A 13441-nucleotide genomic window follows, 5' to 3' on the forward strand; every position below is an offset into this window, starting at 1 on the left:
CACACCAATTTACATATGTTTGCAATTTAATTGAAGTATCATCAAGCCACATCGAGAATCAATAAACAAATGGAACAAAGAGAAAGACTTGGTAAAGGAGGGAACATGCATGCATGTCGTGGCTGGCTCTAATTAAATCGATTTGTTGGCATGGCTGTTAATTAAGTTGTATTGTGGGAAGCCATGCATTGATCCTCGCACGCACTAGCGTGGCTCAATTAACAGGAGAGTTAATTAGAGACACGAGAACGATGCCGCTAACAAATTGAGAATATGGTGGTGGTAAGCCGACTATAAAAACCAGTTCGGATGGAGTTTTTTTTTTACCAAATTGCATTTTTTTTCAAAATAAACTCCTAATTGATCTATCTGCAGTTTTGATCGATCATCGTTATTGCAAACGGCACACATAACGCTGCAAGCTTGGGCAATCCTGCTGCAAGTGGGACGCAACCATGCATCTAGCGGAAGCACCACAATGCAACACCACTTGCTGCTATTATTTTTTACGGCAAAATCGGGCCGCCGTGCTGCAAATCGACTATGCATATGCTGCGAGGATGATTGGTGCCGTTTTAAGTTGGAAGGACGACGTCGCAAAGCCAACCACATGAACGCTGCAAGGATGACCGACAATGATATAAGGCAGAGGCATGTCGTTACAATGTCAATCATTATGGCTGCAAATTAGATGCGAAACTACAAAGCTAACAAAGTGTAGATTTAAGTATTTTGGGGAAGCAAGTATTCCTTACATCGGTGTTAAGGCAGTTTCGTGCAAGCCTTGTTGTTGTCCATTTCTTCTACAGCTCGGAGTGCGCCTCCCTGCTCATGCCGGGTGGCACCATTCAATGCTATCACGCCACGCTGGTGAATGTTTTGATGGACACTCTAATTTTCTCTCCAGCTGCAATGCATGGGTCTGTTTGCTAGTGGAATGAAAATTATGTTGCTCTGTGTGGATTGGAATCTTTTGTTGAATTGATCTCCAAAAATTCTAGGTAGTAATATGGTAACTTAGCTATCTCCCTTCTAAACTTATGTGAAATAGATGACCTGTTGCACCAATTGGCGCAGAGACCAACCCCAACCTGCAAGTTAAGCGAGCTATATGAAACTTGAAATGGACGTCAAGTGAACTGTATTAAGAGACCAAGAAGAGAAGCAACTAATACAACCAAAAATTTAGGAAAATTGTTGGATGCATGTTTATACTGCATCGCACTTGCTCATCTCTTATGCAAAATAGATGAACCGTTGCGCCAATTGGCGCAGTGACCAAACTGCAGCCCGAATGCTAAGCAGACTCTTTAAACAATTTTTTCCTCAAGTTTCTTGAAATGATAATGTTCATACTGCGGTCAAAAGGAAGAATGTCGAAGCTATCGTCTGGTTCCGATTATGTGTCTTTGGATGTTTAGCCTACAGGTTCTAGCGTGGGATAGGATGGCTAACTATACCCCTTGTTTGTACCCTTTTATGGTTCATCTGGTCGTTGCTAGCGGTGACCTGTTGTCCAGGTCTTAATGGGTTTCCTGCTCGGCTGAGTTTCTAAGCTGGGAATCTGTAGCTATGGGAGGAGGCCGAGCAGGCAATGCCCCTTGGGTCATCCCCTAGAAGTACCTTCCTCCATAAGGTTCTTGGTGTACTCTCCCACCACATAAAGCCCGGCTTCCAAGGTACTTGGGCTCCAGGGTGTTAGCCCATGAAGGCACGACTTGTTTTCCCACACGATACATGCCCGCCTACATATCTAGGGGCTTCGTCTGGCTGGGATAGCAGGTGAGGTCCAATGTCGGGCACAACAACACGTGCCAAAATCTAAAACTTGCTACCCAGCCAGCCGCAAGGGTGAAAAGTTCATGATCTAGCTGGTGCGCGGGCTATTCTTTTCTACATAGAATATATTAACGAAAACTATCGTAAATCCACCAGTGCCGGTTTCTGTTTTTTGCATATTTTCTATTTCGCAGAAAACCCATATCAAACAAAGTCCAAACACGATAAAAATTTACGGAGATTCATTTTGGAATATATGTGATTTTTAGGAAAAAGAATCGACGTGAGACGATGCTCGAGGGGCCCACAAGCTCAAGGGGCGTGCCCCCTACCCTGGGCTCGCCTAGCAGGCTTGTGGCTATCCTGTAAGTCGGTTGGGGTTGTCCTTCTGCCGCAAGAAAGATAATATCTGGATAAAAAACCCTCCAAATTTCAGCCAAATCGGAGTTACGGATCTCCGGACATATAAGAAATGGCTTTCGTCCAGAAAACAGAAACGCAAAACAGAAAAGAACAGAGAGAGATCCAATTTCGGAGGGGCTCCTGCCCTCCGGGAGCCAAGCACTAGTAGGAAACATATATAGCTTTGAAGCAGGTCCTAGATCGGACATGTATATATAGGAGTAGCTTTGAAGAGCGTGTGCTGAACCCTGTACTCTCCGGTTGGCTTGCCGGTAGATGGCGAGCACGGTGTTGCTCGGCCGGATTTGAGGCTGCGGCAGGGAAGCAATCTGGTGGACGGCCGGATTGCACACCAAGAACCGGGAGGAGCCCAGTTGGGAGACGACAAGGAAACCATCACCGACGGCGTGGATGCGAACAAAAGTGTGTTGGTTTGAAGAGCGTGTACTGAACCCATGGGTGGTGTTGGTTTCTGGTTAAGTCGAAAATAAGAAGGGCATTTTTCACCATGTTCTGACATCAAAACAGAAGATGTAATGTCTCTGGTTAAGTGGAAAATAAGAAGGGCATTTTTTTGGCCTGTGTCTCCATTTCGTCTCTGAAGAGCATTGTTCTGCCCTCTGAATATTTTTTTGGCCTGGTTATAAGTAAATCTACTGACAGGTGGACTGTTAGTACTCTCTGCCTGGGTTGGCGATGGGTGATGGGATAATCTAATGGGTGGCTACTTTACTTTCCTGTAAGAAAAGATGGACTCCGAGAAAGAGCTGCCGTCCAGCAAAAACAAAGAAGGAGCTGCTCTGCTATTGTCATCTGTAACTCAACACCAGCGACTAGAGAGTTGCAAATTCACTGCATCCATCATCCTGGCAAAAAAGAAGCAACGGATGACACCATGGTGACGAATTATCAGTTTTACACCATGGCAGTACTCACTGTTGGAATTTGATCTCAGGTCATAACTGACTAAGAGAAAAGGGGGAGCTCTTCTCCCACGTTTGTGCTGCGATCGGAGGCACACAAAAGGCAACTTTTGGTTTTGGTCCCTGTCCCCTTAGCACCAAGTATAAAAAGAGGAGGTTGGGCCCCTTGGGCAACACACACACACACACACGCATACATGGGTTAAACCCCAACAAACTCCTAACAGCCGATCCTAAAAGGATGCCCTAGGGGATCAGAAGGCCATCTCCACCGCCGGCCACCGCAAGGTCAGTGCCGGCGGCTTCTTGCTGCCATCAACGTCTCCCTGCCCCTGCTCTTCTTCCGCGGCCACCTCCCTGTTTCTGCTGGAGATTACAAGGTGCAGCCATGGGCTACACAGGGGCTGCATCGAGTGGCCATGGGAATTCACCAAGCACTGTAAGTTTGTACGCTTCCGCATAACACTGGTGTTTTAGTCCGAGATTAGGTTCTAACGGATTAGCCTGAAGCTAATTAAACCTTAACACTCACAACAACTAACTGTTTACACTCGAGACCTTACAACATAGAGTAGCAGCTGCAAAATGTTGATCTTGCCTTGAACTGGGAGTCCCATCTATGTGTATGTCATCGCGATATCTTTACAACTTTGCAAGGCCAATCATTTTACTACAATTAGTTCGCTTTATATTGAAGGCTCATTTATACAGCTTGTACCCCAAAAAAATAGTGTTTTGGTGACGCAAATTGTCGGCGACCATCTCCACGAGTCCACAGAGATAGAGAAATGAGAAGATCAAATGAACATGCTACATCACACATTGAAGATTGCAAGCTGGTGAAGAACTTTAAAAAATGTTGACCAAGCATTTGAAAAAAATGATAAATGTATATATAAAAAATATTTATCACGTTACGAAAAATGTATAATTTTTTTCATGTATTTAAAAAAAATTAATCAAACATTTGAAATTTTTTTGAACAAGTATTTGAAAACATTTATGAAGTATTTGAGAAATGTTAAATGTCTATAGAGAAAATGTTGACCATGTATTACAAAATGATGAAGTTTTTTTATCATGTATATAAAAACGTTAATCAAGCATTTGAAAAAATATTGAACAAGTATTTGAAATAAGAAGATCAAGCATTTAAAAAATGTTAAATGTGTATAGACAAAATGTTCACCATGTGTTTAGAAAAAGTTAATATTACATTTAGAAAATATTCATCAAGCATTTGAAATGTGCATAGAAAAAATGTTGACCACATATTAGAAAATGTTAATCTTGTATTTGAAGAATCTTAATCAAGTGTTTCACAAAGTTTGAAAGTGTGTATAGGAAAAATGTTGACCCTATAATCATACAATGTTAATCTTGTATTTGAAAAATGTTAATCAAGCATTTGAAAATTGTTAAAAATGTGTATAGAAAAATATTTGAGCATCTATGAAAAAATATTAAATTTGTATTTGAAAAATGTTAAATGTCTATTAGAAAATTGTTGTTGACAATGCACAAAATGAAGAATAAACAAAAGAAACAAAGAAAACCAAAAAGTTGTAAACTGAAAAAGAAAAAAAACAAATGATTTTTTTGGAAAATAAAACCGATGAAACAAATGCACAAAGAATGAAAAAAAACAGTGGAGGAGAAAAAAAGAAACGAAACAAAAGAAAAAAAGTATTGAAAAGAATGAAAATGTTGATCGTGTATTTAAAGTATGTTAATCTTGTATTTGGAAATGTTGATGAAGCATTTGAATTTTTTTCAAGATCTGTATAGAAAATGTTGACCATGTATTAAGAAAAATGTTAATCTTGTATTTGAAAAACTTTAATTAATCATTTGAATTTTGTTTTAAGATCTGTATAGAAAATGTTGACCGTGTATTAAGAAAAATGTTAATCTTGCATTTGTGGGTGGCAGCATAATCTCCGGATCGGTCCCCCACCCCTTTCGACATAGGCATAGTGTCGATCTATATGACTCTACTGTCGCCCATTTGTCGTTTTTTCTTCCTTTCTTTTTATCAGACTTTAGGTGATTGGCTGTGTGCATCTTAGTTATGCAGAGGTCGGGTGTTACTCATAATGCTTTGTATCTTCTTGATGCTACTTTTTGAGATAATAAAAGCGCCCTTTATCGAAAAAATGTTTCCGACTCTGAATGTCTAAAAATTTCAGACATTCAGAATATCTGATTTCTATGTTAAGAAAAAGAAGCATAGTTGATCAAGAAAGTCAATAATGTAGAGATATGCTAAGGACGTGCCAGTAATTAGTTACAAAAAGTAGCCTAGATTGATCAAGATAGTGTTGCGGGCCTTGAATGAAAGAACTAGTTGGATGATCAACAGTTTGGACTCCTAATTCTTGAGTGCCTGCTTGCTTGACTGATTCAGAACTGTGCTTGGCGTTCCAGTGAGATATGTATACCTTGTTCTCCAACAGTTTCAAAATCATAACTTAACTTGAACTGTTATGACGTCCAAATTAATCGCACTTGAACTGTAGCGGTGGGAGTCAAATGCGTATTTGTACGTGTTTGTACATACGCATGCGTAGTAGCGGTGGGAGTCTCTGATTCGGCTCCGCCTACCTACGGCACTGAGCTCGTACACACGTCCATCACCAGGGGCGCCGCCTTGGTACACACGTCCGGGAAGTTGAGGGCCCAAGCCTATTTTTTAACCAGTCGAACTCTAGCGCACATTCCAGTGAGTGTGTGCTGAGTAATTGTGAATCTTGTTATCTCAAAAACAAAATGTGAATCTTGCTTGAAGAATGGCTGCTGAACAATACCAACACTTCAACTATTTGGTTCCTTGAGAACAAAAAAAATACAGGTGACGAGATGGTGTTGAGTGCCAAACGTTTTGCCGAATTTTAAATGGAGTTTTGCTTCGGTACACCGCCCTTAGAAAAGTTTACGTGTTTCGATGTAGATTAAAGATGGAGATTAGAATGTATATATCCCTTCAATAAAAAAGAATACTATAGTCTTTTGTATACAGCTCAATCTATTCAATATGTTTGGTCTGTAGGTTAACATCTATCTATCTATCTATACCTATATTAATTACAGACTCCCAAGAAATTACCACATTAATCAGAAAATAGGAACTGTTTATCTCGTGAGACCAAATTATTATGGCGGAGATTAATCCCAGTTGTCACGTTTGGTGTACCTTAAAAAACCTGTTTTGTGCAACTAAAAAAAAGGAAACCGTGTGCTATTTATCTCCTCTTCTCCATGTTGTGTGAAAAAAAAAATCTACTCCACGCTCCCCTAAAGAATAAACCTAAAAAAATGTATCTACTCCACGTTTCCCTCAAAAAAAACTATCTACTCCATGTATCTTCATCTCCCCGTTAAAAAAACTTGAGGCAATCGTACACCAAGGAATCTCCCCAATCTCTCTTCCTCCCCAATGGAAAACAGATCAATGTCTCTCACAAATCGAAGCAACCAAGTTGGGGAAATAATCTGCCATGCTCACGCCATGTAATCCCTCCTCATCCCCGCACGAAAAACAAATCAATGTCTCTCACAGATTGGAACAACCGTGTTGGGGAATGGATCTGATGTGTTGGCAGAGCTTACCGCATCAACATCATCGATCCAATCCTTGAATTGGTCCAGTAGATTCGTACCATCAGATCAGGTGTGCTCGGTTTTCCTAATTATGTTGCTCTCTAACCTTTGAATCTCACTTGCCATGTGCAGCAATCAATTACCTATATGTACAAGATTTTATCGTGTTGGTGGTATTGATTGTACGATCCAACAGTCTAGCATGTATATTCCTCTACATGGTTTTATCTCATGATGGTCAATTCAGCAGGTGCGATCCAATCAACCATGCATGTCCGGCTCTCCTGAATTCCTGAACATGTTCCTCTTCGATCTTTAAATCAGAGGTCCCAAGTTCTAAGATCTGAAACAAATATACGCGATGGTGGTTCATTTAGCAGAAGGAGGTATACAGGTATTTGATCAAATATTATCTTGTGGACCTAGAAAACGAGCCAGTGAGATCTAATGTCTCCATAACTTAAAAGTAGTGTTCTTAGTCACTTTTCCTGTTAGGTGAAATAACCTCGGCATTCTCTTTATTCGATTTCGGAAGATTTATCAATCTGAAGCGGAGTTTAGCTAGGCTATGCAAAGTTGGGATTGCCATCAATAAGTAAAGTGCATGCCTATTAATTCACTATATCTGCTATGTGGAATATTTATAATTTTCCTATCCAATCTGATTATATATGCAAACACCACTGGAGACAATCGATCTGATACACGCATGAATGCATATATGGGCTGTCGGTTATTTGTTGTATGTCTCAAAGTATGAAGGTCGGTTCACATTTTAAGTCGTTCCTGAGATATTATTCCGACAGTGCAGAACCTGTGTGCATACACACCAGTAACTAATCAACGTCCAGTTCTCTTCATGCCAACTGTAATTTCCTGTTGACATTCTTTCACTTTTAATGTTGGCATGTTTATATATTGAGTATTATCCATAATTTTCTATCCAATCTGTTTAGATAGATAAAATCCAAAACTGAAGGCAATCAATCTAACGTGCATGCATGCATATATGGGCTGAAGGTTATTGTTACTGCTCAAAGCATGAAGGTCAGTTCACATTTTCGTTCATGATATTGTACTCGAAATGCAAGAACCTGTGTATACGCACTACTAACCAAGAACTCCATTTCTCTACATGTCAATTTAAATTTCCTCTGGATATTTCTATATGTTGTTATCTTTGACTTTTAATGGTATCATTTTTAAAATAACAAGTACGTTGGTCCCAAAAATCTTACTTGGTTGTGGCATGCAGCTTAGAAGTGGCATCTGCCATCAACCAGTATGTAGTTAGCCAATGACCAGCAGGTCGCTATTTTCATTGTCTACGGGTCTATAGCTTAGATACTAGAATCACTAGTAGAAAAGGGGGCAAAGGTTCAGGCCGGGTAAGACCATTAGTCCCGGTTCAGTCTAGAACCGGGACCAATGGGTGCATTGGACCCGGTTCGTGAGCCCAGGGGGCCGGCCGGGCCACGTGGGCCATTGGTCCCGGTTCGTCTGGACCTTTTGGTCCCGGTTTGTGGGACGAACCGGGACCAATGGTCCTGCCTCCTGGCCCACCACCATTGGCCCCGGTTGGTGGCATGAACCGGGACCAAAGGCCCCCCTTTAGTCCCGGTTCATGCCACCAACCGGGACCAATGGTGGTGCCTATATATACCCCCTCGCGCAAGAGCAGAGCACACTGCTCTGTTTTTTCTGGCCGAGGGGGAGAGGGCTTGGTGGTGCTCTAGCTCACCTCCTATGCACACAAGGTGTTCGATGGAATGCCCGAGCCACACTACTTAAGCTTTCTCCTCTCCAAGCTCGACCTCCAAGCTCCATTTTCCTCAATATTTGTCTAGGTTTAGCGGTCCGTCACGCCCCGCCCCCGTCTTTACCGCCGTCGATCACCCGCGCCGATCTCATCACCGGCACCACCGTGGTGAGCCTCTTGTTCTTATCTTCTTTCTGAAAGGAAAAATATTCTTACTTGTATGTTTAGATAGATACTTGTATCATTTTCTTACTTTTATTATTGCATCTTATATAGTGCGATGGTTTTGGTATCCGCCCCCGTCGGCCCTCGTCCTGTCTATGATTCGGATGTGGTATATATTATCTTTATAACTATTGGTTTATTTACTGTTTATGAAAATTATGCCGACCAAGGTGACATAGATTTTATTTATCTAGGAGGTATGTGAACCGGAAATTCCAACCGACCCTATTGTTGAGAGGTTAAATTTAGTTGAAGAAGAAAACAATTTCTTGAAGGAAAAAATAAAAAAAATTGAGGAGGAGAAGATGATATTGGAGTTGCATGTTGCGGATGCCGTCGATGATCACAAGATCAAGATGGATGCAATGCACTTGAAGATTAGAAAGATTAGAAAATATGCCGTTCATACCGAGGCTTGGTATCATTATGCCGTTAGATCAATTGTTACCTTGGTTGCGATTATGATTGCGTTTGTTTTCGCATTGAAATGTTTTACATAGTTTCAATGTATGGTTTAATTAATTAGATGCTCTGGAGAGCTATATGTTGTTAGATGAGAACTATGTATGTACTTTGGTTTTAATGTGATGATGAACTTCTATTAATTTGGTCACTTAATTATCTATTCATGATGTTCTGTAATGGTTTTTGACACACTTAATTATATATAACGCACGCAGATGAACCGGCAATGGATGTACGGTGACAGACACACCTCCGAGTACATTAAGGGCGTGCATGAATTTCTCGAAGCGGCTGAGGCAAACAAGCAGAATGGTTTTATGTGTTGTCCATGCCCTAATTGTGGGAATACGAAGTCTTACTCTGACCGGAAAATCCTTCACACCCACCTGCTTTACAAGGGTTTCATGCCACACTATAATGTTTGGACAAGGCACGGAGAAATAGGGGTTATGATGGAAGACGGCGAAGAAGAAGAGTATGATGATAACTATGTGCCCCCTGAATACGGTGATGCTGCAACGGGGGGAGCTGGTGAAGATCAAGAGGAACCAGACGATGTGCCCAATGATGCTGCAACGGGTGAAGCTGCTGAAGATCAAGAGGAACCAGACGATGTGCCTGATGATGATGATCTCCGCCGGGTCATTGTCGATGCAAGGACGCAATGCGAAAGTCAAAAGGAAAAGCTGAAGTTCGATCGCATGTTAGAGGATCACAAAAAATGGTTGTACCCCAATTGCGAAGATGGCAACACAAAGCTCGGTACCGTACTGGAATTGCTGCAGTAGAAGGCAGAGAATGTTGTGCCTGACAAAGGATTTGAGAAGCTACTGAAAATATTGAAGAATCTTCCAAAGGATAACGAGTTGCCCGACAGTACATACGCATCAAAGAAGGCCGTATGCCCTCTAGGATTGGAGGTGCAGAAGATACATGCATGCCCTAATGACTGCATCCTCTACCGCGGTGCATACAAGGATCTGAACGCATGCCCGGTATGTGGTGCATTGCGGTATAAGATCAGATGAGATGACCCTGGTGATGTTGTCGGCAAGCCCCCCAGGAAGAGGGTTCCTGCGAAGGTGATGTGGTATGCTCCTATAATACCACGTTTGAAACGTCTGTTCAGAAACCGAGAGCATGCCAAGTTGATGCGATGGCACAGTGAGGACCGTAAGAAAGACGGGAAGTTGAGAGCACCCGCTGACGGGTGGCATTGGAGAAAAATCGAGAGAAAGTACTGGGATGAGTTTGCAAAGGACCCAAGGAACATATGGTTTGCTTTAAGCGCGGATGGCATTAATCCTTTCGGGGAGCAGAGCAGCAATCGGCCCGTGACTCTATGTATGTATAACCTTCCTCTTTGGATGTGCATGAAGCGGAAGTTCATTATGATGTCAGTTCTCATCCAAGGCCATAAGCAACCCGGCAACGACATTGATGTGTACCTAAGGCCATTAGTGGAAGAACTTTTACAGCTGTGGAATGAAAACAGTGTACTTACATGGGATGAACACAGACAGGAGGAATTTAACCTAAAGGCGTTGCTGTTCGTGACCATCAACGATTGGCCCGCTCTCAGTAACCTTTCAGGACAGACAAACAAGGGATAACACGCATGTACGCACTGTTTGGATGACACCGAAAGTATATACCTGGACAGATGCAGGAAGAATGTGTATGTGGGCCATCGTCGATTTCTCCCGACCAACCATCAATGTCGAAAGAAAGGCAATCATTTCAAAGGCGAGGCAGATCACCAGAATTAGCCTGCCATGCGTACCGGTGATCACGTACTTGTTATGGTCAATGATTTACACGTAATCTTTGGAAAGGGTCCCGGTGGACTAGCTGTTCCGAATGACACTGAGGGACGCGCACCCATGTGGAAGAAGAAATCTATTTTCTTCGACCTACCCTACTAGAAACAGCTAGAGGTCCGCTCTTCAATCGACGTGATGCACGTGACGAAGAACCTTTGCGTGAACCTGTTAGGCTTCTTGGGCGTGTATGGGAAGACAAAAGATACACCTGAGGCACGGGAGGACCTGCAACATTTGCACGAAAAAGACGGCATGCCTTCGAAGCAGTATGAAGGTCCTGCCAGCTACGCTCTTACGAAAGAAGAGAAAGAAATTTTCTTTGAATGCCTGCTCAGTATGAAGGTCCCGACTGGCTTCTCGTCAAATATAAAGGGAATAATAAATATTCCAGAGAAAAAGTTCCAGAACCTAAAGTCTCATGACTGCCACGTGATTATGACGCAACTTCCTCCGATTGCATTGAGGGGGCTTCTACCAGAAAACATCCGATTAGCCATTGTGAAGCTATGTGCATTCCTCAATGCAATCTCTCAGAAGGTGATCGATCCAGAAATCATACAAAGCTAAGGAGTGATGTGGCGTAATGTCTTGTCAGTTTCGAGCTGGTGTTCCCACCATCCTTCTTCAATATCATGACGCACGTCCTAGTTCATCTAGTCGACGAGATTGTCATTCTGGGGGCCATATTTCTACACAATATGTTCCCCTTTGAGAGGTTCATGGGAGTCCTAAAGAAATATGTCCGTAACCGCGCTAGGCCAGGAGGAAGCATCTCCATGGGCCATCAAACAGAGGATGTCATCGGGTTTTGTGTTGACTTCATTCCTGGCCTTAAGAAGATAGGTCTCCCAAAATCGCGGTATGAGGGGAGACTAACTGGAAAAGGCACGCTAGGAGAGGACTCAATAATATGTAGGGACGGGCATTCTTGGTCTAAAGCACACTACACAGTTTTACAGAACTCTACCTTGGTGACCCCGTATGTCGATGAACACAAGAACAATCTGCGCTCCAAACACCCAGAGCAGTGCGACGACTGGATTACATGTGAACACATCAGGACTTTCAACAGTTGGTTGGAAACACGTCTCAGAGGTGACAACACTGTTTGTGATGAGTTGTACTTGTTGTCCAGGGGACCATCTTTGACTGTATTGATTTACAAAGGATACGAGATAAATGGGAATATATTTTACACGATTGAACAAGATCAAAAGAGCACCAACCAAAACAGCGGTGTTCGCTTTGATGCAACATCCAAGAGGGGAAATGACACATATTATGGTTACATAGTGGACATATGGGAACTTGACTACGGACATGATTTTAAGGTCCCTTTGTTTAAGTGCAAATGGGTCAATCTGTCAGGAGGCGGGGTACAGGTAGACCGACAGTACGGAATGACAACAGTGGATCCGAAAAATCTTGGGTACACTGACGAACCGTTCGTCCTAGCCAATGATGTGGCACAGGTTATCTATGTGAAGGACATGTCTACCAGACCGAGAAAAAGAAAAGATAAGGAAGTGAATACATCATACGATGAGCCAAAGCGCCACATAGTTCTTTCAAGAAAAAGGGACATCGTGGGAGTGGAGGGAAAGACAGACATGTCTGAAGATTATGAAAAGTTTCATGAAATTCCTCCCTTCAAAGTCAAGGCTGACCCAAGCATCCTGATAAACGATGAAGATTATCCATGGTTACGGCGCAATAAGCAAATGACATAAGCGAAGAAAAAGTGAAGAATTTCTCCCGCAACTATTATGATGATACCATGCCAACTTTGTGACAGACGAGTATGATATCATTCTCCGTTTTGTACATGCACATGCTATGCCAACTTTTTCAGAGTTCATTTCAAATGCTTTAATGTCTTATGGTTTGGCCCTCGTAATACCATTAATCACGGTTCGCTCCTTGTCAACAATGTTCTAACTATTCTAATTTGAAAATTAATGGCACTAACAGAATGTTTATAACTTGTCTTATGGTTCGAAGAGTTCATTTTTTTAGTAAAGTTAATCACAAACTTGTGATTCACACAAATTTTAAAGAATTCAAATTTTAACTATTCTAATTTGAAAACTAATGGCACTAACAGAAAGTTTATAATTTTTCTGAAACTAAAAGCAAAAAAGAATTAAAAAATAAAGCAAAAAACAAAAGAAAATAAATAATGCAGAAAACAAAACCGTGACAATTAGGCCCGTAAGCCTGCAATGGAGAGGAGCTCAAGAGGGGTGCGGCAGTGGGGCTTATAAACCACTGCGCACCCCTCTCAACTAGCGAGGTGGGACTAAACTTTCGACGCGGGCGCAGCAGCACAAGGCCTTTGGTATCGGTTCGTGGCACCAACCGGGACCAATGCCCGCCCTTTAGTCCCGGTTGGTGCCACCAACCGGGACCAAAGGCCGCTGCTTCCCGCCCTTTGGGCTGCCGAAAAGTGGCCTTTGGTCCCGGTT

Source organism: Triticum dicoccoides, chromosome 7A (assembly GCF_002162155.2).
Source record: "Triticum dicoccoides isolate Atlit2015 ecotype Zavitan chromosome 7A, WEW_v2.0, whole genome shotgun sequence".
NCBI lineage: Eukaryota > Viridiplantae > Streptophyta > Magnoliopsida > Poales > Poaceae > Triticum > Triticum dicoccoides.